The sequence below is a fragment of the Nannospalax galili genome, unplaced genomic scaffold (assembly GCF_000622305.1).
Source record: "Nannospalax galili isolate Female #2095 unplaced genomic scaffold, S.galili_v1.0 scaffold305, whole genome shotgun sequence".
NCBI lineage: Eukaryota > Metazoa > Chordata > Mammalia > Rodentia > Spalacidae > Nannospalax > Nannospalax galili.
Window position 1 is genome coordinate 1,418,601 of NW_008356258.1, and position 27,120 is coordinate 1,445,720.

The window sequence follows — 27,120 nt, forward strand, 5'->3', positions numbered from 1 at the left end:
TTAGAACCCCAAATAGACATGTCCAAAGAAGAATCTCTTCATGACATGTTATAGTCAAAATGTCAAACATAGAAAGAAAGAAACAATATTAAAAGCTGTAAGGGGAAAACACCAAATCATCTACGAAGGCAGAAATGTCAGATATTTTGTCAGTGGGCAGCCCTAAAAGCTAGGAAAGCATGGAATGATGTATTTTAAGCCCTGGAAATAAGTAACTGCCAACCAAGATTGCTATATCCTGTAAAGCTACCTTTTAAAATTCATGGAAACATAAGGATCTTTCAAGACAAGCACAAACGAAGGGAATTCATTACCACCAAGCCAGCAATGTAAAATACTACCATATTTAAAGAAGTATGCACGGAAGGAGTCTTAATTACAAGAGCACAGGAAATAATAAATTTCAAGAGCAGAATAGATGGGAGAGCTAAGAAGGAATCCGTCATGCCAAATACAGTCAACCATCAAATCCTTAATATTAATAGGGGAGAAAGTAAATAACAATGATCCAACCAACCAGAAAAAGTCAATAAAATTACAGGAATTAGTGAACATTTCTCAATAATCAACCTTAATAGTAAATGGCTTCAGTTCACCAATAAGGAGGCACAGACTGGCTGACTAGATTTAAAATTTGATCCAATTCTCTGCTGTCTCTAAGAAACATACCTCACTAGTAAAGACACATACAGGCTAAGAGTCAAAGGATGGAAAAATCTATCAAGTGAATAGAAACTGAAGACAAGTTGATATAGCTATTCCGCTATCTGAGAGAGTATACTTTGAACCAAAATTAGAAGAGATGAAGACTATTACATGATGATAAACGGAAGAGTTATAACAATAGATATGCAGCAAATGTTGGCAATCCCAGTTTCATAAAACAAATACCAGTGGACATAAAAGATCAAATAGGTCCTGATGTGATAATAGTGGGTGATATCAGTACCCCACTCTCACCTCTAGATAGGTCAAACTGAAAATCAACAAAGAAACCTCAGAGTGAAGCTATTCTACGGAAGCCAGGTGTGGTGGCTCACACCTTTAATCACAGCACCAGAGAGGCTGAGCCAGAAGGATTGTTATAAGTTTGAATCCAGTCTTGCTTACGTAGTGATGTACATAGCCCAGCCTAGATAGAGAGTAACAAACAATAGCTGTAGTGTAACCAAATACAAAAAAAAATGGAAATAATTTCTTGTATCTTATCAGATCATAGTGCAATAAAAGTAGAAGTCAACAGCAAGAGAAACTAAAGAAATTACCCAAATATATATATATATGCAGACTGAAGAATAAACTCTTGAATGACCTGTAGGTCATTGAAGAAATCAGAAACTGAAAAATTCCTAGAATCAAATGAAATTTAAGTACAACTTATCTAAACCTTTGAGAGACAGCTAGCGCAGTTCCAGAGGAACACTTATGGCCATGAATACTTATATTTAAAAAATTGGGGCTGGAGAGATGGCTCAGCGGTTAAGAACACTGGCTGTTCTTGCAGAAGGCCTGGGTTCAAATTCCAGTACCCACATGTGTGTAACTCCAGTTCCAGGGGATCCAACAGCCTCTTCTGTCCTCCGAGGGTATTGCATGACACAGGTCACTTACCTACATACAGGCAATACACACATACACATAAAAATAATAAACAAAATAAATCTCCCAGTAAAGAAAAGCCCAGGACTGTATGGACTCTGCTGAATTCTATCAAACCTTTGAAGAGCTAACATCATGTTCCTCAAACTGTGCCATGAAAGAAAAAGAGAAGGAACAGTGCCAAATTCGTTCTCTGAAGCCAATACTGTTACCCAAACCAGATAAGGCCACACAGAAAGAAAACTATACCCTGACTTCCCTAATGAACAGTAAAGAAAAGATAAAGAAAAATACTCTATAACATATTAAAACCTAACCCTAAAAATACAATATGACCAAGTGGGTTTCATTCCAGGGATGCAAGTTTGGTTCAACATATGCAAATCAGTAAGCATAATTCATAAATAGACTTAAGGACAGGAATCACACAAACACCTCGTTCAATGCAGAAAAGGCCTCCGAGGCAGGAACATTAGGGACAAATTCCTTTACTAATATACCTTCGACGTTTCCTTTATTTTCAGTTAAAACTTTTATGAAACAAGCTGCGCATGCCTACAGGCATTCCTGTCCACCATTTGACCCTTTGAACATATGCTCTTGACCTTGAGATAGGCACACACCAACATGTGTCTACTATTTTTCCTTCTTGAAGTATGGCTTTAAACTGAGCCTGCTCAGGAATATGACTTTACTGCTCTTGCGAAGGGATGATGCCAGCCCTAAAGGGCTTCCCTATATGAATATGTTCGAGCTCCCTGGATAAAATCTCTGGGCTTCTTTTGTTCAAGGGCGCATTGTTTGGAAATAAATCACACACTGCCCTGACCTGCTGAGGGCAATCAGTCTTTCTCAGGTCTTTGATGTCTGTGATTGGTTTTGCTTTGCACTCACCAAGATGTAAATCTACTGTTTGGTAACCGAGTGAGCAATGAACGCTGCAGAGGAGACTGGAGAAGCAGTGAGCCGGTGGGCAGTGAGCAGTGAGAAGGGAAGCCAATGGAGGGTCTTCAGCAAAGGACAGACATAGCCGTCGCAAGCAGTATTTAAAAGAGTTTTTCTGGCAATGGACTGAGAATGAACTGAAAAGAGGGCAAGGGGACTGGAGAGATGACTCAGTGGTTAAGAGCACTGACCGCCTTGGCAGAGGACCTGGTTTCGATTCCCAGCACCTACATGGCGGCTAACAACGGGCTGTATCTCCAGCTCCAGGGGATTGGATGCCCTCTTCTGAGTTCCGTTAGCATTGCATGACATGGGTGCACATATATATATATGCAGGGAATACACGCATACACATAAAACAAAAATAATGAATAAAAAAATTTAGAAAAAAGAAAAGACTACAAGAGCCAAAGTTAAGAGCTCAGAAGGATCCAAGCCAGAGCCACACTCGTAATCCCAGCCACTTGGGAGACTGAGGCAAGAGGATTGTCACAAGTTCCAGGTCAACCTGGACTACAAATGAGTTCAGACCAGTCTAGGCAGCTAATGAGACTCTTATTTCAAAAACAAAACAGGCTGAAGAGATGACTCAGCAATTAAGAGCACTGGTTGCTCTTCTAGAGCACCCGAATTCAGTTCCCAGTGTCCGCCTGATGGCTAACAACCTTCCATGACTCCAGTCCCAGGGGATCTGACGGCCCCTTCAGGCCTCCGCAGACATTGTATGCATGTAGTGTACTTACCTACATGCAGAAGAAACACTCATACACATAGAACAAAAAAAAGGAAGGATACAGGCAAAAGGGCAAAAAGGTATGAGATGGTCCTGACCCGAGTGTGTGCAACAGAAGTGGCGAGAGGTGGTCAAACTCGGAAGGCTTTTGTTGTTTTGGTTTTGGGGTTTTTGTTTTTTTTTGAGACAGAGTCTCCCTGGAGCCCCAGCTGGTCTGGAATTCACTATATAGACCAGGCTAGCCTCAATCTCACAGAGATCCTCCTGCTTCTGCCTCCTCAGTGTTGGGATTAAAGGCTTGTGCCACCATGCCCAGCTTGTTTTTTTGTTTTTTGAGACAGGGTCTCACTGTGCAGCCCTGATTGGTCTGGAAGTCACTATGTACACCAGGCTAACCTCAAATTCATGGAAATCGACCTGCTTCTTGACTCCTGAGTGCTTTGTAAGTTTTTAAAATTTCTATTTTTTATTCATGTGTGTGTGCATATGTCACACATGTGCAGGTGCCCACAGAGGCCAGGAGAGGGCGTCAGATCCCCTGGAACTGGAGTTAGTGGTTGTGAGCCTCCTGACTGGGTGCTGGGAACTGAACTTGGGTCCTCGACTCTTAACTGCTGAGCCATCTCTTCAGCCTCCTGAAAGTGTGTTTTTGAATATAGGATGAAAGAAAAGAATTGGTACAAATTTTAATGTTTCAAGCCTGAGCATCTGGAAGAATTCAGCTGCTGTAACTTAGATGGAAAGACCACATCCTATTATGAACATGAGCCCCTGGAGTTACAAACTGGGATATATTTCTAAATAATGTTTTTGTTTATTATTAATGTACACTTATCCCTCAGTATCAGTGGCAGGTTGGTTCTAGGAGTCCCTGAAGACACCAAAGTCCAGGGATGATCAGGTCCTTTATTTAAAATGGAGCACCGTTTCACAAAGTGTATTATTTTTCTAGTCTCTAGATTTCTTTAGCTAGAGTGCTAGTACCTAGTATGATGTAAATTGTGTACACATAATGACAAGGAAAAAAGTGCGCATATTCAGTATGGATACAATTTTTTTTTTTTAAATCTTTGAGATAGGGTTTTCCTGTAGCTCAAAGTGGCCTGGAACTTGCTGTATATACTTGCTGTGTAGACCCAGCTGGCCTTGCAATCACAGAGATCCATCTGCCTCTGCCTGCTGAGTGCTGGGATTAAAGCATGTGCCACCACACCTGGCCTCAGCTGCAATTTTTAAAAATGTTATCAACCTGAGGTTAGTTCAACATGAGGTGTGGAACTTGTGAGTATCTGGGGGTGGGAAGGGTGAGAAGCACTGTGTTTCACATTGAGAGATGATTGTAACTATGGAAGAACTTTGTGTGATTTTAAAACTCCTGATAAAAAGGCTGCTCAATGAGAAAACATTGCTAACTGTTCTTCTGAAGTAAGTACTTCAAATGTTATCACTGTTATTTGTGATTTTTGCTCTAGCTAGGCTACTTAAGTTCTTGCTGGTGTATCGTGGGTGTTCAAGCACAGAGATCCATGCTCTATCTCTATAGTACTTTAATTGTAGGAATTGTCTCTTGCTTATCTATCTTCTGATGTTTAATTATCTTTACAGAGAATTACACATAGGATTTCTACAGTGATTATCCAATGTCTTACACCCGCTCTGTGGTGTACCCAAAACAAGAATGTGCTCTTTACTCTGCTAAACATGATGTATTTCACTAGACCTTCATTTTATTTTGAAGAGGAGGAGGAAGAGAAGGAGGAGGAGGAGGAAGAGGAAGAGGAGGAGGAGTCCTACCTCATCCTCACCAGCGATGGAATTACAGCCACACACTGCTGCACCTGGTTTATTTCATGTGGGTGCTGTGGATCTGAACTCAAGTCCTCTTACCAGCTAAGCCATTTCCCTAGTTCCAGAAATGCACAATTTCTATAAAGTGAGTTTTGTTTGGTTTTTAACACTATAGAATTCTGGACTGGTGAGCTGACTGAACAGGTAAAAGTACTTTCTGCCATGCCTGACCACCTGAATTTGATCCCTAAGAACTACACGGTGGAGGGACAGAATTAATTCCCACAGGTTACCATCTGATCTCCACACTCATGCTGTGACATACATACACACACACAAACACACACACAATAATATACATATATATTTATATATTAATTATGATAAAAAGTACAAATCAAGCTGGACTTGGTGGCACCTGTCTTTAATCACACCACTCTGGAGGCAGAGGCAGGTAGATATGTGAGATCAAGGCCAAGCTAGTCAAGTTCTGGGCCAGCTAGGGCTACATAGACCAAGCATGATGACATAAGCCTATAGTCTAGTCTAGAGGCTAAAGTAGGGTGAATCAAGTTTGAGCCCAGCCTGAGCAACACAGGGAAACTGTTTCACTAAACTGAAAAAGGAAAAAAGAGAATAAAATGACATCTTTTTAAATTTTTTCATTTTTTATTCATCTCTCTCTCTCTCCTCTCTCTCTCTGTATGTATATAAGAGAGAGACAGAGACAGAGACAGAGAATTCTGTGCAGGCAGGTTCCTACAGAAAAAGGGCATTGGATTTCCTAAAGTTGGAGATACAGGCAATTGTGAGATGTTTGACATGGCTTCTAGAAACTGAAATCAGATCCTCCGGAAGAACAGATGGCATTCTTAAACAGTGGGCCACCTCCTGTCTTTTTTCAGACAAGGTCTTACTATGCAGTTGAGGCTGTTTTGGGACTTGCTATGTAATCCAGGCACACACACCCTACCTGGCAAAATAGCACCTTTAAATGTTGTCCGGGACCTTATACATGCTAAGCATGCACTCTATCTACTGAATTATACCAACCCCTTACAGTTTCTGGTTTTAGGAATTTCCTATTGTTTTCACCCTCCTCCATGATCATTTCAATCTAAACTAACAGGGAATTGTGGAGAAAGGAAGAATGGGCAACATTAATTGACCACGAAAATCCTGATCTGGGAAATTTCATTAGTCTTTCTTTGCAGAACAAATTGTTTTATGCATCATGAAATGTATTATCCTTTAAAGAAATATTTCCAAAATGCGAAATTTAGGAAATGGAGATCTAGTATAACCATCCTGAGAAGTAATCTCTGATAACTACATTTTTGCATAAACTTCCAAAATAATTATTATTATTACTATTATTATTTTGAGATGAAGTCATTGGCAGGCTGGACTTGAACTCAAAATCCTCTGTTCAGCCTCCCAAGCTGCTGGGACTTTAGGTCTATGCCACCATACCCAGCTAAGATTTTAGATGCACATTTTAACTCTATGAATTAACTCCTAACATAAACCAAATATTTAATGAGCACCTATATTACATATTCCTATTACATAAGATCACATAAATGCTAATTTTGCAAAAATGCAATTGTGTTATTCATTCAGTGCATAGTATTCAAACACCCATCCCTTCACCATTTGGAGCACTCACAAATTTGCATGTCATCTTTACACAGGGGCTATGCCAATCTTCTCTGTATTGTTTCAGCTTTAGTAAATGTGTTGAAGTGCACACCCCGACCAGTTTCTACAGTGCTAGAGACTGAACCACTTCACGCATGCTAGGCAAGTACACTGTCACTGAACAACACCCCTAAAATTATCTTTTTCTCATTCTAATGTACCCTTCCTTGATGCTCAGTGAGATTTAGCATCTTTTCAGAGATTTATTTATACCTCTGTGATTCATCACTTATGAGATTCTTATTTATAGTTATTAAGGAATTTTGATGAAATTAATAATTAGAAATTTTAATAGGAATCTTAAGTTCCTAAAATCTTCCTTTTTAAAAGTCTCTCTTTGAGGCACTGGAGAGTTGTCTCAGCAGTTAAGAACATTTGCTGCTCTTGCAGAGGACCAAAGTTCAGTTCCCAACACCTTGGCAGTTCACAATCTTCTATAACTTCAGTTCTAGAGGATCTGATACCCTCTGCCCTCTCTGGGCACTGTGCAAACATACTGCACTTACATATATGTAGGCAACACACTCCTACATATAAAATTTTATTCTGTTTTTTAATATTTTATTTTTATTTTATGTGTATGAGTGTGTTGTCTGCATGTATGTGAGTGCACCTGTGTCATGCAGTACACGAATATTCTCAGAAGAAGGTGTTGGATTCCCCTGTAACTGGAGTTAGGAACAGTTGTTAGCCACTATGTGGGTGCTGGGAATCAAACCTGGTCCTCTGCAATAGCAGCCAGTTCTTTCAACCACTGAGCCATCTCTCCAGCCCTGAAAATATAATTTTAAAAATATTAAGTTGCTTTTTGAGAAAGAGGCAGAGACTGCATCTTCTTGACAGAAGCTTACATCTGTTTCCTTTTTCAAATCTGATGGTTTGGAAATAAATTGGAAAGATCAGATGAAAATGAGTGCTCATTTCAACTCCACCCCAGCCAGTGGCAGCAGATGAGCTGTACTTTAATTGCATGCTTATACCTCAAGGAAGGTTGGAGATTTCTCTAGAGGTAGTTATTACTTCAATGTAGGGAGTAGAAGGACTTCAGAGTAAATATGTAAGCACAAATCCTGGGGAACATTTGAGAAAGTAAAATGCAATTTCAGACATGATTTACCATTGCTGTCTACTGTTATTTATATTTTGTTTTATGCTTTAATTTTTTAAAGATTTATTTTATGTGTATGAGTATTTGCTTGCACATATGGACCCAGGTTTGGTTCCCAACTTCCATATCAGGTGACTCATAACTGCCTCACAATTGCCTGTAACTCCAGTTCCAGGGGATCCAGCCTTTTCTCACCTCAGAGGGCACCTGTGTGCATGTGGTGTACGTACACACACTCAGGCACACACACATACAAATAAAATAAATAAATAGATCTTTTTAAAAAAGAAATTAATGATTATATCTCTATTACAGATTCATTCTAGCAACAAAACTAGTTCTAGAAATATCTTCAGAATCCAGGTAAGAACTCTATGGGGAAATTAACAATAGTTGGGTGTGGTGGTGCATGCATACTTGTAATCTTAGTAACTTGAAAGAGCAGCAAGCACTCTTAACCACCGGACCATCTTTCCAGCCCCTATAATTCGTTTCTTAATTGAGGTATAATCATATACTACACAATTCATCCTTATAATATACAGCTCAGAATTGAGGGTATAACTCATGTTTGCCTGGCATATAAGAGACCCTGGGCTCAATCTCTAGCATTGCAAAAAAATCTAAAATGTATTATGCAGTTTATTGAGTTTTAGTATAATCAGAATGAACCATTTAGTAGTTATCCATATAACCATCATCATTATCTAATTTTAGAACATTTTCAATAGTTCAAAAATAAATTCTGTACTCACTAGGTCACTCATCGTTCCTCACTCCCCTCCTGATTCCTGGCTAACACTAATACAATTTTAAGCTCTACATGTTTGCCTGTTATAGTTCATAGACAAGGAATTATATAATATATGGTTTTAAAAATATTTTATTTGTTATTTTTATTTTATGTGAATGAGTGTATTGCCTGCATGTGTGTCAGTGCACCCATGTTGTGCAATACCCAAGGAGGTCAGAAGAGGGCGTTGGATTCCCTAGAACTGGAGTTATGGACCGTTGTTAGCCACCATGGGGGTGCTGGGAATCGAACCTGGGTCCTCTGCAATAGCAGTCAATACTCTTAACTGCTGAACCATCTTTCCAGCCCATAAATTAATTTTTTAAATTGTCCTCGGAGCTAGACATGGTGGTGCACGCCTTTAATCCAGCACTTGGGAGGCAGAGGCAGGCAGATCTGTGAGTTCAAGGCCAGCCTGGTCTACATAGTGAGTTCCAGGCCAGCTGGGGCTACAGGGAGACCCTGTCTCAAAAAATAAAAATAAAATAAATAAAATAAAAATGTAAAAGGTCCTCAGGAGCCAGGCATAGTGGTTCATGCCTATAATCCCTGTACTAGAGAAGCTGAGGCACAAGTTTTGCCAGGAGTTAGAGACCAGCCTGGGCTATATAAGTTCTAGGCCATCCTGGGTATATTAGTTAATTTTCTGTTGCTGTGATAAAATGCCATGACTAAGGCAATTTATGGAAGAAAGTTTATTTTGACTTATGGTTCCAGAGGGATAAAAGCCCATTGTGAAGAGGCAGCAGGCCTGGGAGCACTCACATCTCCGAAGGCAAATGGGAAGCAGAGAGAAGAAACCGGAAGTGGAGCAAGGCTAGGCACCCTCAAAGCAGCCCCCTGTGACACACTTCTTCCAGCAGGTCTCCACCTCCTAAAGATTCCATGACCTCCCCAAATAGCACCACCAGCTGGGGACCACGTGTCCAACTATGTGAGCCTATGTGGGACATTTCTCAGTCACACCAGCACACTGGGCTACAGAGTGAGAGCTTGTCTCAACAATAAATAAATAAATAAATAAATAAATAAATAAATAAAATGCATTTTTTTAAAAAATTGAATGAATGTTTTAAAAAATTAAAATATTTGGGAATCTAAACACAAGATATTTCCTAAGACATACTGAATAGTTGCAAAGAACTTTATAGCAAGTATGAAAGTAATGCATAATCATATTACAAGAAAAATAAGAAAAACAATTGATAATTAACTAAAAGGAAAAGTATTTAATGGGTAGGAAATTAAATTTCATATATTAAGAATAAGGTTCTGTAGTATATTTTGACTTCCACTCATGACTGTAAGTGCCCATAAAGCAGATTATTAGGGGTTGTTATATAAAACACAAGCCAGAGGCAATTCTGCCTCACCCCTAAACCTAAGTGGAACTGAAAGGAAACCAGAGCTGATTACTCGGGTTAATGGGCTGGTTCCATAAATGACAAGTGGCTATATTAAAGAAGTTATTACTTTTATATGTTGAATGATTGCCAGTGATATTTTAATTAAATAAGAGTTGCTCTTAAAATCAAACTTTCTGATTAGTTTCCTCTCCTTCTTTGAACTCTTTGGTAGTTAAAACTAAATTCGATATACATCTGAAGTTTTAAAGTTCACGAGAGCATACGAAGGTAACAGCCTATAGATTCTCCTTGCCTCAAGAAAGAAAACAGGCACAGAAATTGGGAATCACTGTGGTCATTTCTGCTAAAATTTTCCAGGGATCTTTGGGCTATTCAATTCCTCCTTGTAAATTCATTCAACCATGCTTTAAATGAACATGAAGATACTTAAAGTCAGAGAAGAAATGGATCCTGAATTTTGATAGGCGGGTAAATCTGAAACAGTAATGTAGGCAAGAGCAAGAGCCATACGGGATCAGAAATCTATTCAAGCAGTCTACTCAAGAGAGTTCAGGACTTTGGCAGAATTAGATACAGTAAGCCTCGGGGCCTCACGCAAGCGAGGCAAGTGCTCAATCACTGAGCTGCACCTTCGCTGCACCTGGGGATTTTTATATGCTTAAGGAAAGAATTATGTTCTCGAACCTGGCCTGAATCTGATCTGGTGAAGAGGAGAGAACAACAGCTTGACTTAAACTAATCCCGACAAGATATTGAGGACTGGGCACCTAGCCGAGTGGTTTATAAGTTTGGCACTATGTTAGTCTTCAGAGGGTCCTCTAACTATACTGGTTGAGTTGAAAGAAATATATTACCAGCATCTGGAGAAAATCAGTTCACTGGACACTTTTAAAAAAATCATTGTTAGCCGGGCATGGTGGCGCACGCCTTTAATCCCAGCACTCGGGAGGCAGAGGCAGGCAGATCTCTGTGAGTTCAAGGCCAGCCTGGTTTGGTCTACGTAGTGAGTTCCAGGCCAGCTGGAGCCACAGGGAGACCTTGCCTCAAAAAAAAAAAAAAAAAAAAAAAAAATCATTGTTATAAAAATCCCTGCAAATACAACTTAAAAGGAGGAAATGTTTATTTTGGCTCAGTCTAAAAGGCTGCAGTACATAATCAGCTGATTCTACTACATGTAAACCTTAGTTGGACAGAAGCATCATGACAGACAGTTACCGTGGAAGAAAGCTGCTCACTTCATAGTGGACAGGGAGTAGGACATAACTTCCAGGACATAACTCCCCCTGTCTGCCCCTACGTCCACCAACTAGGCCCCACCTCCTAGATTCCTCCACTTGGTGTTTGCTTCATTAGCACCTTCATGATCTGAAACTTAACAGCACCACCAGCTGGGGATCAAGGCTTCAATACCTGAGCCTTGGGTGGGGGGCATTTCAGATTCAATCCACAACAATCAGTGCTACAAAGGTACTAACATGCAATGGATCAGTTAGAATGCTTTGGTTGTAAATAGTTACTAAAAGCCTATTCACATTATGAACCATTCACAAACAATAAGGATATTTATTGTGTCATAGAACAAGGAAGTTGAGGGGCAGGGCAGGGTTGCATAGCAGTATTACAAAAACTCTAGGATTCTTCTCTCCCTTAGGTGTCACCCCAGCTAACTGTCCTTTAAATAGTAGCAAAATAAGTGCAGAAACTTCTGATATCATAACCCAGATGTGCTAACATCTAGAGAAAGAAGACTACTCTCTGGAGTGTGGAAGTATTTTTGACTAATTCAGGTACTTGGTCACATGCTTATTTGGAAACCAATTACTGGTCTTGGAATACTGTAGATTTGTTTATGCTAGTCACGTATGCAGGATAAATATCAGGGAGTCAACTATATTTAGTGAGATTAACATGACCTCTGCACAGGAATGACAGGCAAAGTCCTGAAGTGTTACATTTTTATTTTATGTATCTGCGGCTTGCATGTATGTAAGTGTACCCATGTCATGCAATGCCTGGAGTTTCAGACAATTGCTAGTTGCCATGTGGGTGCTGGGATTTGAACCCTGGTCTTCTACAACAACAGCCAGTGTTCTTAACCACTGGGCCACCCCTCCAGCCCACTGATGGAGACTATTATGAAGTTCCACAGCTGTTCAAACAGAGAATAAGTGTCTATGAGGTGCTCAGTCCTAAGTGACACATCTACAATGCAACATCTACACCTAAGGCTCAGGGAACATCTAGGAAGGGGGTGGGAAGAATGTAATGCCCACCTCAAGATGAAGAGTTAAGGCAATCAACGGATGCTGAGGGAGGGAGAATCAGTTTCCTCCAGGGACTAGCTCTCCGAGAGGTTATCTAATTCTAAGTGAGAGACCTAAACGCAGGTACACAGGAGCACTACTGAATGGACTCAGTGCACTATATATGTGTATCTATAAATGTGTGTATATGTGACAATAATAATCAAAGAAGAGGACAGGAAACTGAGATGGAGTGGGGGGCAGGGGAGGAGTCAGGGGAACTGGGAGGGGTGGAGATAATGCAGACTATACTCATGTATGATAGTCATGAAATAATAATAATAGGTAAAAAGGAATAAGTTAAGGGTTAGAGATATAGCTTAGTTGGTGGAGTGTTTTCCCAGGCTGCACAAGGCCCTGGGTTTGGTCCCTCATACTAAATAAACAGCATGGTAGTACATGTCTGTAATCCCAGCACTCTGGGAGGTAGACGCAGGAGGATCAGAAGTTCATCATCCTCAGCAAATAGCAAGTTTGAGGCCAGCATGGGCTACATGAGACCCTATCTATAAAAACAAATAAGGGGGCTGGAGAGATGGCTCAGTAGTGAAGAGCACTTACTGCTCTTGCAGAGGATCAGATCATAGCACCCATGTCTGGTGGCTCACAACAACCTATAACTCCACTTCCAGGGGGATTCTATGCCCCCGGCCTCTGCCTGCCCCTCATTCACATGAACGTACTGATATACAGACACACACACACACACACACACACACACACATACACACACACACACACACAATTTAAAAAAATAAATATTTAAAACAAAAAAAAATAAAATAAAAATAGGGCTGGTAAGATGGCTCAGCAGATAAAGACACTTGCCTACAATCTTGAGGTCCATCCCCAGAACCCACATACATGGTGGTAACAGAGAGACTCCCCAAAATTGTCCTCTGTTCTACACACACACATACACACACACACACACACATACACACACACACCATGGTATGTGCATGGGTAGCCTCCCACCCACCCAATAAATAAATGTAAAAAAAATTTATGATGATGTGTGTGTGAGAGAGAGAAGGAGGAGGAGGAAGAGGAAGGGGAAGAGGAGGAGGAAGAGGAGGAGGAGGCTGAATCTCACCAAGATCATTATACAGGCACTTAACGTTATAACAGATGTGTGTCTTCATTACTAGCAGGCCAAACAAAAATTGTTAACAGGGCCATTAACTCCTAAATAGAGCAAAATTCCTAACAGCACTCAGAACAAATTTTGCTTCTTTGTTTTTTGTTTGTTTGTTTGTTTTTGTGGTGCTAGGGAATGAAGTTAGGGCCCCCTGAATGCTTAGGCAAGTACGCTAACACAGCTATATCCTCAGAACTTTTTCCTTTATTTTGGGATAGGTTCACTGGCCTTGAACTTTTTCTTTTTAAACTTTGTTGAGAATTTCATATATGCATATAAGGTGTTTTGATCAAATCCACGCCCACTCCCTCCCCTCCAACACCTCCCATATCTCCCCAATGCCTTTTTCTGAAAACTTCATGTCCCCCCTCCCTCCCTCCCTCCCCCCTTACTTCTTTTCTTTCTTTTTAATGGGGCTTTTTGCTACTCTAACATTCCCCCCTCTGAAGAGGTAACCCTAAAATCTTTTAGGGATTCAATAAGCGCTCCAAAATGCTTTGACATTTTTGGCCTTTGGAACAGAGTATGTTGCTAAGAGAACCAAGGACATTTTGACTTTTAGCCAAGAAACTGGCTACTTGGCCTTAAACTTTTGATACTCCTGCCTCAGCCTTGCAAGAAGCTGGGATTACTGCCTGCACCACCAGACCCAGGCCTAAGGAAACTCTGTTTGTCTGTCTGTCTGTCTGTCTGTCTGTTTGTTTGTTTGTTTCTTTGAGAGAAGGTCTTACAGCCCAGACCAGCCTCAAAATTGCTAAAAAGCTAGTCTTGAATTTCTAATCCTTCTGCCTCCATCTCCCAGGTGCATGTGTCAGGAAACCCAGCTCAAAAGAACTTTCTGATAAAGTGTTTTACATGTGCTTAAGTGGCAAGTGGCAAACAGCATAGAAATTCTTAAAGTGAAAAAATATATACAATAAAATGTAAGTAATCTTCTCCCTTGATAATTCTGACCCAGCTCATTTGTTTCATTTGATATGTGCCTGTGGCAGTGTTAGTAGAGTTGTTAGTGTCTAAGCCTAGCCGTGGTAGTCCTAACAAACTAAGTTGCCCATTTTTTTTACATTAAAAATTATTTTTATTTTAATTATATATATATGAATGTATTGCCTGCATGTGTGTAAGTGCACCCATGTTATGCAATGCCTGCAGAGGTTAGAAGAGGGCATCGGATCCCCTGGAACTAGAGTTAGAGATGGTTGTTAGTTGCCATGTGGGTGCTAGGAATGGAACTGAGGTCCTCTGCAAGAGCAGCCAGTGCTCTTAGCTGCTGAGCCATCTCTCCAGCCCCATAAGTTGCCCATTCTTAATATGCCAATTAAAGACACACATGACAGTGAAAAACAGAGAAAGGAGATTCATTCAATGTGACCATATTGGGAAGAGAAATGACCCCCAAATCCATCTTCAGGGTACTGAAATGAAGTTTAGGGTTAATAGAGGGCAAGAGGATTGCATAACATACCAGTCCCCAGTCCCGGTCAACATGTGGTCCCACCCATCATTCACCCATTGTTGTCTCAATTCCAATTTGACCTTCAAGGTGGGCTACTGAGATGTTATAACTGTGTGAAATCTCTTCCTAGGTAGCAAGTCCCTCCTCTGGCTAGTGCCAGGATTTCAGCCTTTTCCTTCCAGAGCACGGCATTCCTGAGGGAATTTCAGTTCTTTGGGGTCTGTTGTTTCAATAGTCTCATAGCCAAAAGGAGGGACAATGGGGTCTCTCCTTAAAATAGCTTCACTCTTACTAAATGGCAAGACCATTTTGCTGAAGATACCATGAACTTTGGATATACCACCCAAGTAAATCAAGCTGGATCTCATTTGGAAGCTTCCTCCCACTGGATAGTGCTAGAGGAGAAAAGGCTACAATGGTCTCACCTGCATGAATTTTGCATACTACAGTACCTCAGTACTGAGTACTACAGTACTGAGCTGCCAGACAAGATGTTTCCATTGGTACAATAGTAGCATGATTATTTGGGAGTAACCAACTCTAGTACACTTGAGGCCAGATCTATGGGAAGGAATATGTACCAGGTACTGTAAAACTGGGTAAAAACAAACCCAAACCTATGGCTGGGGAGGTCACAGGCCCTAGGTGGAACTTATTCCTCATATGCTAAAGGGACACATAGACAGACTGCCTTCTAAGTATTTATGTTTACATCCTTGGACTCCACTGCTCTCAGCCTTGACCAGAGAAGCTTTTTATTTTTATTTATTTATTTATTTTGGTCTTTTTAAGACAGGGTCTCCCTGTAGCCCCAGCTGGCCTGGAAATCCCTATGTAGACCAGGCTGGCCTTGAACTCACAGAGATCCGCCTGCCTCTGCTTCCCAAGCGCTGGGATTAAAGGCATGCATGCCTGGCTTATTTATTATTTTTCTAATGTATTTATTTTTATTTTATGTGTATGAGTGTTTTGCCTACAGGTATGTAGAAGCACCATGTACATGCAATGCCCATGGCAGCCAGAGAAGGCATTCAGATCCCCTGGACCTGGAGTTACAGACAGTTATAATCCCCATGAGGGTGCTGGGAACTGAACCCAGGTCCCCTAGAAGAGCAATATCAGTGCTCTTAACCACTGGGTCATCTCTCCGGTCCCTTAAAGAAGCTTTTTGCAGAGGGAATGATTAACAGAAAGATTCATCTCTCTCTCTCTCTCTCTCTCTCTCTCTCTCTCTCTCTCTCTCTTACATTTCAATAATGAAACAACTTGGTATGGTGGCATGTGTCTATAATCCCATATAATCCCAGCACTGCAGAGGCAATGGTAGGACGACTGCCTCAAGTCAAGGGCAGAACGGATTACACAGCAAGACCGTCTCCAAAAAAAAAACAAATGACAGCCACAAAATGCCATAAATTCTTCAAGTGCATAATTATTCTTACTCTAACTTTATTTTATTTTATTTAAAAACAAGTGCTGGGGCTAGAGAGATGGCTCAGAAGTTAAGATCACTCGTTGCTCTTGCAGTGGACCCAGGTCCGGTTCCCAGCACCCACACTAAGCAGCTCACAATCACCTGTAAGTACAGTTCACCCTCTCCTGTAACACCCTTTTTTGGCCTCCTTGGGTACTGTATGCACATGGTGCACACACAGACAAGCAAGTGTACATATACACACATATACAAATAAATAAAAGCAAATAAAAACAAGTGTTGCTGGGCATGATGTTGTATGCCTGTAATTCCAGTACTCAGGAGGCTGAGGCAGAAAAAGCTGAGTGGGAGGCTAACCTGGGATACAAAGCAAGACCTCGTCTCAGAAAGAAAGAAACTTTTCGTCAGCAGCAGTGCAGCAGGAGATGTAGCCCATGCTGCCGCCTGCAGAAGCTCCAGGCCTTCCCTTTTTCTTAGCAGCCTCCACTCTGGTACCACCAGGTCAGTGGCTTTGCCAGAGAAAAGAATTTAAGGACGAGCAAGTACGAAGCAGAGTTGGAGTTTATGTGCTTAGTATTTATTTGTGTATGAATGTGTATGTACATGTGATGTATGCACGTGTGTTTGTGTACACACAGGTGTGGAGTTCAGAGGTCAATGTCAGGTGTCTTTCTTTTATTTTTGAGACAGGGTCTTTTCATTGAACCTGAAGCTTGCCAGCTAGTCTGGCAGACCAGCAATCTCTGGAATTCACCCTCCTCTGCGCTCCCAGTGCTGGGATTACAGATGTCTGCCACCATGTCCAGTTTTTAAGGGGGTTCTGGTGTCCAAACTCAGATCCTCATGCATGCATAGTAAGCAGTTTACCTTTACCCATGGAACCATCTCTCCAGCCCCAAGCTTGATTTTATTGAGACAGAGAGTGTGGGAGGTAATAGAAAGGTGCTCAGAGAAAGAGTAAGAAACATCCAAAAGTATGGATGTCGGTTTCTCACAAAAGAACCACATTTCATTGTGTTTACAGTAGCCACACATACAATTTTGGTTCATTCTGAAGTAGTTATCTTCAAAAGCTGGTGAAGGAATTTCAATGAGATCACAGGGTCTTTGTCCTGAGGTATACCAGACAGAGTTAAGAGCTGAGAGGCAAAACCCTAGATCATAGGAAAGTTGAGATATCTGCATTGAAGCAAATGAAAGTCTTGTTCGTGAGATTTCCAGAAAACATGCAGAAGAGGACTAAGGCCATATTCAAAGTCATATGTGCTCAGTCCGGCTTTAAGCACCGTTCATTGCTATTTTGACATTCCTAGCCGAAAATATCTCTATAGGAGCTAAGGACGTAGCTCAGTTGGTAGAGTGTTTGCTTAGGATGCACAAAGCCCTGGGTTCAATCACCAGCATTTCATAAAACTGAGCAGTGGCATATGCTTATAATCCTATCACTCCAGAGGTGGAGGCAGGAGGATCAAAAGTTCAAGATCATCCTCTACTACATCAAGAATTTGAGGTCGGCTTTGGATACATGAGACCCTGTTTCAAGCTATGGTGAGTGTGTGTGTGTGTGTGTGTGTGTGTGTGTGTGTGTGTGTGAAATATTGTCTCTGTGTTGACAACTTTCATAGCAATATGTTGCTTGTGCTGGAATTTTGTTTGTCTGTTGTTGTTTTGAGGCAGGGTCTTACTGTATATTCCTGGCTGGCCTGGAATTTGTTATGTAGACCAGGCTGGCCTCAAACTCACAGAAATCCCTGGCCTCTGCCTCCCTAGTGCAGAGATTAAAGCTGTTGTCCACCACACCCAGACTTGTGCAGTAATTTTTGATTCTCAGTTGGTCAGAGGTTTTGGTCAAACTCTGAAGTGAGGAGCTCCTTCTCTTTCCCATGTCTCCATAATTTTTCTTGCCATTTTATCCGTTTTCCCTTTGATACCCGTTAAATTGATACCATGATCACTAATGTGTCTACTGTGATTTGTAGAGGATAAAGAATGCCTGGCTGCCTCAAAACAAATCCATAGCAGGAAGTGGAAGAAATCAGTTGTCATAGACAATGAGAGGTGCTGGGCAGCTCAACCCCCCCGACTTTGATGGCCTGAATTTTACCTTTCCCATGGGAATGTTACAATCAATGCTGTTACCAACAAGCTGGCCTCAAGGGGACTTACTCTGCCCTATTAACCTTTGGTCCAAAATGGAGAGATCTCTTACCTTCCCTCCCTGTGGCACAGTTAAGTTTGGCTGAGGCATGTAAGCTTTTCCCAAAGGCTCAGGATAACAAGAGGGAGATAAACAGAAAGAGAAACATGAACCTGGGTGATCTTTTTAAAGACAGAGCTCATTCATTCTGAGTTGGTACCTGGGCCTGTCTGCCTCTGAGCTGCAGAGGTCGCCTTTTCTTTTCCTTCCAGGAATGAAATGGGTTCTTAGAAGAGTGGCTCCCAGTCAGATGTTTTACGCTACCACATGACCCTCTTGTCTCTGGTTTCCTGTTTAAGTTCCCATCTCTTCTCAGATATTTATCACAGTAAAGGTTCAACTCTTTGTTGGAGGCTGTCACACTCGACCTCAGAAGTGTGACCTTGCTCTATGGTTTCCTGCTTTGCAGACTGTGACACCACAAGCTTAGAAGAGATACACACTCTTTTTAAGATTTTTTTTTTTTTTGGTGACTTTGCAAAGGACTGATTAAAAGAACTATGTTTAAACTTCCAGAAAGCTAATAATTTATTCTGGCTATTCTAAGTGAAGATTATGATAGGCTTAAATACAGTAGAGACATGATCAGGATAGCAAAACACTTGCTTCTTAATTTAACTTTATTTTTCTTTTATAAGAGTAGAGAGATCTTGCAGTCAGGGACTCTAATTCTTAAGAGCAAGTTTCTTAATCTCTTTAAACCTCAGTATGCTTGCCCATAAGTACACAGAATTAATAGTTCACAGGGTTGCAAAAGTGACAGTGAGCAGATCAGAAAAGTCTATATGATGAATAAAACACAGCTACTGCTTTTCTCAAGCCAAAATAAAATAGCAAATATTGTAAAGGCCTTGTTTACCCCAAATAAATAAATGAATAAAATTTTGAAACGCTACCTGGAATTTCTTGGTCTGATGCCTTTCTTGGGGGAACTCTTTACATGCCTGGATCTGGAAACACTACTGTCTATCTTGCGATGTACTGACCCTGGCTGCAAGAGAAATAAGATTGTGAGTACAGTGAGCAAAAATGAAGACAAAGGGCCAGCCATAAATTTCTACAAGTCTCTCTTCATTCCTAACTCCACCACTTTAATACTGGGCTTCAAGGAGATGAGGCCATGGATTCAATGCCTTGCACTGCAAATAACAAAAACACAACCAAATGCTCATGGTGGTATATGCCTGATATCCCAATGCTTAGGAGGCTGAGGTGGGAGGACTGTAGTCAGTTTGAAGTCAGCTGGGGCAATGGCTGCTCTTGCAGAGGAATCAGGTTTGGTTCCTAGCACCTATATGGTGGCTAACAATTCTAAGTCCAGTTCCAGGGGGATCAGATGCCCTCTTCTGGCCTCCACAGGCATTGCACGTAGAGGTACACTTAAATACATGCAGGCAAAATACTTATAAACATAAAAAATACAAATTCAAATTTAAAAGCCTTAAAAAAAACAGGGGGTGTGGAGATGACTCAGTGGATAAAAGCACTTGTGCTTGTCAGGGAAGACTGACAACCTGAGTTGGATCCCCGAAACCTACATAAAAAGCCATATGCAGTGGCACGCATCTATAATCTCTACACTCCTATGTTGAGATGGGAGGCGGAGAGAGGAGAACCCATTAGAAGCTCCCAGACCAGCTAGCCTAGAGTAAGCTGCCATATTACAGTCATATACCACAATTTGAGCATTTAGGATCATGTTGATTAACTTCAATGTATTTGTGAGTTTTCCCATATTCTTTCTAGTATTGGCTTTTTATGGTGAATATATCAATTTCAGGGGGTTTTCTTTTGTTTTGCTTTATTATTTGTTTGTTGAGACAAGGTCTCCTGGTAGCGCTATCTGGCCTGGAACTCACATTATAGATCAGGCTGGTGTGGATCTCATTTGCCTGCCTCTACCTCCTGAGTACTGGGATTAAAGGTGTGTGTCACTCACACCTGGCTTATATTATTTCTTTTTGAAAAGTTTTCATTTTTATGTGTGCGTGCGTGCGTGCGTATGTGTGTGTTTGTGTCTGTGTGAGTGTATACCATTTGTATACCAGTGCCCTTGGAGGCCAGAAGAGGATGCTGGATCCCTTGGAGCAGGAATTACAGCCAATCGTGAGTCTCCCAACGAGAGTGCTAGGAACCAAACTGGAGTCCTCTGGAAGAGCAGCAAGCCCTCTTAACTGCTGGGCCATCTCTCCAACCTCTTTATATTATTTCTATCCTCTTAAATTTAATGAAGTTTATTTTATGGATTACCATATCGTCTATTCTGGAGAAACGTCCATGAGCACTTAAGATACTGCATATTTGGGGGCTAGAGAGATGGCTCAGCGGTTAAGAACACTGGTTGTTCTTGCAGAAGACCTGGGTTCGAATCCCAGCACCCACATGGCAGCTAACAACTGTCCATAACTCCAGGGAATCCGACAGCCTCTTCTGTCCTCCGTAGGCATTGCATGACACAGGTGCACTTACATACAAGCACACAATACACTCATACACATAAAATAAAAATACTGAATAAAATATTTTTTAAAAGATACTGCGTATTTTGTTTGTGCTCAGTGGAGTGTTGTGTGACGTCTTGTAGATTAGTTAGCTTGTAGCATTTCTTCAAGCTTCCTGTGTCCTCTTGGTCTTCTACTCAGCCATTCTATGCATTCTTCAAAGTGACATGTTGACATTTCCAAGCGTTGCTGTAGGAATGCTTATGCCATCGTTTCTGTTGGCTTTTGCTTGGTATTTTTTGGTTCAGAGATGTTACAATTCGTATCTTTCCCGGATGGCTTGACCCCCTCTATTATTCTGAAATGTCTCTCTATCTGTAGTAACATTTTTGTTAGTATATTTGATGTGTTTCATCTGATAATAGTATAGTTACTCTAGCTTGTTTGTTTTGTTTTTAAATATATATATTTGATTTAATTTTATATGTATTTTTGCCTGCATGTATATGTGTACCACATACATGCATGCCTGCAGAGGCCAGAGGAGGCATCAGATTCCCTGGAATTGGAGTTCTGTACCATTTAGTTGCCATGTGGGTGCTGGGACCCAAACCCGGTCCTCTGTAAGAGCAGACAGTGCTCTTAATTGCAGAGCCATCTCTCCAGCCTTTGTTTTTTGAGGCAGGGCTTTATCAGCAGTGCAGGGTGGCCTGGAAGTGAAGCTCTTCCTGACTCAGCCTCCTGAGCACTGAGATCATAGGTGTGTAAAACCATGCCTAGAATTCCCACCTCTTTTATAATTTTCATGATACATCTTTCTTCATTCTTTGACTTCTATTTGTACATTTGAATTAAAACAGTCCCATGTAGACAGTAGGTACATTTTTAAAAATCTGGTCTGATAATACCTTAAATTGGGTTGGTTAATTCATTCACATTCAGTGTTATAAATGATATTTTACGTCATTTATTTTGAGGTGGGGTTTTTCTTTTTGGTGTTTTGTTGTTGCTGCCACTTCTGTTGTGGTTTTGACACAGGGTCTCATGTATCCCAGGCTGGCTTCAGACTTGCTAGCCAAGGATGGACTTGAACCTCATTTCTAAAGATGAATTTTGATTTTAAATTGTGTGTATCTGTCTTTGTGGAGGTATGTGCACATAAGTCAAGAGCATCGATTCTCTTTGGAGCAGGAGTTACACATAGTTGTGAGCCAGCTGATGTGGATAGTGGGAACTGAACTTGGGTTCTATGCAAGAGCAGTATGTGTTCTTAAATACTGAATCATCTCTCCAGCCCTGGACTTGAACCTCTGATCCTTCTGAGTACTGGGATTACAGGTGTGCATCACCATGCCCATTTTATGCAGAGCTGGGGAGCAAATTCAGGGTTTTGTGATGCTAGCAAGCAGTCCATCAACTGAACTACATCCTTAACCCCTATAGCTCATTTAAGTAATTATTTTCTATATGCCTATATGTGGTTTCTTTGCCTCTTACTTTTCTTTTTTTAATATTTTGTTATTTTTATTTTATGTGTATGAGTGTATTGCCTGCATGTAGGTAAGTGGACCTGTGTCATGCAATGCCTGTGGAAGATGTTAATACTTCACAGGATTCAGAGCTTGGTAAGGTTCATTCTACATTTTTTCTTCAGACATATTGTATAGCACCTTCAAGCACTATGAAAGTTGGACTGAAGAGATGAGGCTTTGAAGTCAGCACCAGGTTGTTTCACCTTTTTCTTTTTCTACAGTTTATGTAAGTATTATCTTCACAAACAGGGTGGTACCATGAGTTTCTTCTGGGAAACGAAGAGTACAGAAAATGTAGAGCATTGTTTGAGGGTCTGTGGATTCCTAGGTCAACAGTTTCGTAAGAGGGAGTCTATTCCTGTCAACAGCTTTTATTTTGCTAGCCTACAGTGTGGAGTACAGGCCTTGTACCCCTGTTACAAGGCAACTCCGTTTAATTTCTTTTAATGATGCATATGTACATTCTTTTTTTTTTTTTTTTTTTTTTTGTTTTTTTTTAAAAAAAAAAAAAAAATCATACTAAACAGCCTTTTTCCAAAATGCTTGGACCAGAAGTACAAAAGGAACTAACAGAGATCCACCTGCCTCTGCCTCCCAAGTGCTGGGGTTAAAGGCCTGGACCACCACACCCGGCTTATATGTACATTCTTTAAGCAGGCTCTACAAAGATAGGTTTCCATGTGACTTTTTTCCAGAGGGCATTTCTGTTAGTTATCCCTCCCCACACTCCCTCCTGTGCCCTGTCCTCCCAATCCTCACCCCATTTAATTCTTCCCACTGTTACTCCCCTTTGTCCCTCTAGCTCTGCATTCTAGCTCCTGTCCCAGGAAGCCCCACCCTCATCACTCATGGCGATTTACAAGTTTTTAGATCTCTCTGGATTTTCAAAGTGAAACATGCATATCAAAGATTTCAAAGTGAGCATCTAGCCATGAGTGGGAGTATGTGATGATTGTCTTTCTGTGTGTGGGTTACCTGCGGCAGGATGATTGTTTCCAGTTCCAACCATTTACCTGCTAATTTCATAATTTCATTTTTAAAAGCGGTGAATAGCATTCCATTATGTATATGTACCGCATCTTCCTAACCCATTTATCAGTTGATGGACATTTGGGTGTTTCCATATTCTTGCTGTTAGGAAAAGAGCAGTGGGCCTTCCCGCTGCTTGCGCCCAGGTCCCCACAGAGTCCTTACCCGTTCACTCCATGGCTGGAAAGTTGCTGCCTCTGCTACTGGCTACCCGTGGACCTCGCCGGCCTTCTGCTGCTGTGCGTCCGACCGCGACGTCCGGGAGCCGCCCGCCCTCAAGTATGGCATCGTCCTGGATGCTGGCTCTTCAGGCACGTCCATGTTTGTCTACAAATGGCTAGGAGACAAGGAGAACGACACAGGCATCGTGGGTGAGCACAGCTCCTGTGATGTTCAGGGTGGGGGCATCTCCAGCTATGCAGATGATCTCCTAGGCTAGGCCAGAGTCTAGTCGAATGCCTTGAACAGGCACTTCGGGATGCGCCAAAAGACAAACATGCCAACACACCGCTCTACCTGGGAGCCACAGCGGGCATGCGCTTACTCAACCTGACCAGTCCAGAGGCCACTCCCAGAGTGCTAGAGGGAGTGACACAGGCCCTCATGCAGTCCCCCTTTGACGGCCATGGTGCACGCATCCTCTCTGGACAGGATGAAGGGGGTGTTTGGCTGGGTGACTGCAAACTACCTGCTGGAGAATGTCATCAAGTACAGCTGGGTGGGCCGGTGGATCCCGCCAAGGAAGGGAACCCTGGGGGCCACGGACCTGGGGGGTGCCTCCACACAGATCTGAGGATCCAGCAACTGAGGTCCACCTGCGGCTCCATGGCCAACACTACCGTGTCTACACCCACAGCTTCCTCTGCTATGGTCGAGACCAGGTCCTCCAGAGGCTGCTGGCCAGTGTGCTCCAGACCCATGGATTCCACCCCTGCTGGCCAAAGGGCTATTGTACGCAAGTGCTGCTACATGAAGTCTTGGGGTCATCATGCACTGCAGCCCAGCGGCCCCAGACCTTCAACAGCAGTCAGCCTGTTGGGGACCAGCAACCCCTCCCTCTGCCGGGGCCTAGTGTCTGGGCTCTTGGATTTCTGCTCCTGCCCCCTTTCCCGATGTTCCTTCAATGGGGTCTTCCAGCCTTCGGTGACTGGGAACGTCTTCGCCTTCTCTGCTTTCTACTATACTGTGGACCTGAGGACTGTGATGGGGCTCCCTGCGGCAACCCTGCAACAACTGGAGACAGCCTTGAGGAGTTCATCTGCAACCAGACCTGGGCAGAGCTGCGAGCCCGAGCGCCGAGGCAGCAGACCCACCTTGCTGACTACTGTGCTGGAGCCATGTTTGTGCAGCAGCTACTGAGCCATGGTTATGGCTGAGATAAACGCTCCTTCAGGGATGTGGCCTTCCAAAATAAGGCTGAAGGCACGTCAGTCAGCTGGGCGCTGGGCTACATGCTGAACTTGACCAACTTGATCCCTGCTGACCAGCCGGCGTTCCACAAGGGTTCTCACTTTAGCTCCTGGGTTGTGCTCCTCCTGCGCTTTGCTGTCCTGTTCCTGGCTGCGATGGTCTTGCTACTGCCAGGTGTGCTCTGCCAAGTCCTCAGGAGCTCCATAGAGTTGCAGAGGATCCTCTCCCACCTCCACAGTACCCCTTACCTCCACTCCACCCCACTCCAATCCATAGTACCTCTGCCCCTGAGGCAGCCTGGGAACCAACATTCAGATATCCACCCCCCACTCACCCTTGGATGAAGGTTAAAAAAAGTATCAAACAAATAAGAAAAAAAATATTGAATAACAATTTGGTACTTATTTGGGTTTTTCCACACCTGGGAGAAAAAGAAATATTCCTTAGGGACAGACAGAAAGAAAACTGGTTATGGGTTGTGAGTAACTGGGATTGGCCCATTTCTCTCTGACATCACAGGAGATCATTGTGAGGAACTGCAGATGCCTGTCTGTATAAGGCAGGTGCTAGGCCTGCATCTTGTTATACTGCAGAGAAGCTGTTCCGTGGCTGGATAGCAGTTGGACGTGAACTTGTTTCTGAAAAATGCGGATATTAATCTTTTGGATGTTGGTGATCTGCTTGATTTCAGCATAGTGAGTTTGGTTCTTGGTTTTGGTTCAGGTGTCCTGGGTTCTATTATTATTGATTTTCTTTTTGGAAATTTACATTTCTCTTTCAGTACAGGTTTTTAAAAATGACCTGGTGCTGTTTTCTGAGCTGTATATTGTTCTCATTTTTAACTCCTTTAAACTTTCTTTGGTATAAATTAAATGTACAAACTAATGAATTTCAGTATGAAATTTCCCAAGCCCTCCCATTTCCTTAAACTTTCCCCAATTAGGTTAAGTGTCTTCCACCCTGTAATATCACATATGAGACTAAACATACCCTGGGGTATCTTGTGGGTCAGAACATTTGGGTACAGCATCACAGTGTTAAGGGGCTACTGTCTTCTGAGGCCCATAAGTTGAGCATAAGAAAAGGCATTCAATATCAAGAGTATAGAATTGGCGAGGACTACAGAAGCCAAAGTTATTCTAGCATTTGAGGGCCCATGTGAACGGTGATTGAAATATGTGTTATTTTCACTTGTAACTAGTCAATACCAGTATCCATAACCCAGGAAATCATGAAGCTTCCTGAGCCTGTCACTCTGCCTGTTATTTTTGCTCTTACTACTACTGAAGTGGAAAATGTCCTTCTGAAGGGTGATGTTAAATGCTTCACATTGTCTCCTTTGTTTCAACGCTTGGTCCCTAGCTGGGAGGGCAGTTTGCTGGATAAATTTGGGTCATTAAGCCTGTGGAACTGCCAAGGCCATGTAAATGGCTGCTTGAGAGCCTGTCTCACCGAACCCCTCCCTCCAACATCATGCCTTCCCTGTTTGCCAATAGCAACAGCCAAAATAAATCCTTCCCCATTTAGGCTGTTTCTTGTGGTATTTGGTCACAGCTATGAGAAAAGGAAGTACTGCATTCCTTGGTGACAGTAAGCTGGGGTTGTGCCCAACTAAAGTTGGTTCATTCCTTGCTGTGACCTCAAGAAGAACCATTGTGAGGAATTAGACAACCAATCATGTAGGGAACTGACTTGTACTGGGATTCATACTTATACCACAGAAGAGTCCTTGTCAGTGGGATATTGTTGGACCCCATCAATGCTTCTGATAAATGTGATTTTGCCCAGTCTGTAGGACCACAACATTCTACATTTACTAGTTAGTTGGTTTTGGTTTCAGTGTTTTGTCTTTTTGTTTTAATTTATTCTACCTATTGCTTTTGCTTTTGAGTTTGATTCTTGCTTGTGTTGTACTTTTTGATTTTTCCTTTGCTCCATTGATTATTGTATCTTTTGATTTTATTTTTCATTTTTAACTTGGGTTCCTTTTTTGGTAATTTACACTTTTTAAAATCATTTTAAAAAAATTTTAATAACTACATGATTAGAAGAAGCATTTTACTACAGCTTTAACATATTCAGTAACACGCTCCAGAGCACGAGTACATCTCTTTCACAAGTGGGTGCAAGTTTCTAGGTTCA

General features: G+C 41.9%; 1 non-coding gene and 1 pseudogene across 1 annotated transcript; one reads left to right on the top strand and one right to left on the bottom strand.

Moving 5' to 3' along the window:
* Positions 1-6,715: 6,715 nt before the first annotated feature.
* LOC115067827 lies at positions 6,716-6,818 on the bottom strand. The gene has a single exon (XR_003847198.1). It is a non-coding gene; the product is annotated as a U6 spliceosomal RNA (small nuclear RNA).
* A 16,926-nt stretch (positions 6,819-23,744) lies between these two features.
* Positions 23,745-25,322, top strand: LOC103751024 (annotated as a pseudogene).
* Positions 25,323-27,120: the final 1,798 nt, after the last annotated feature.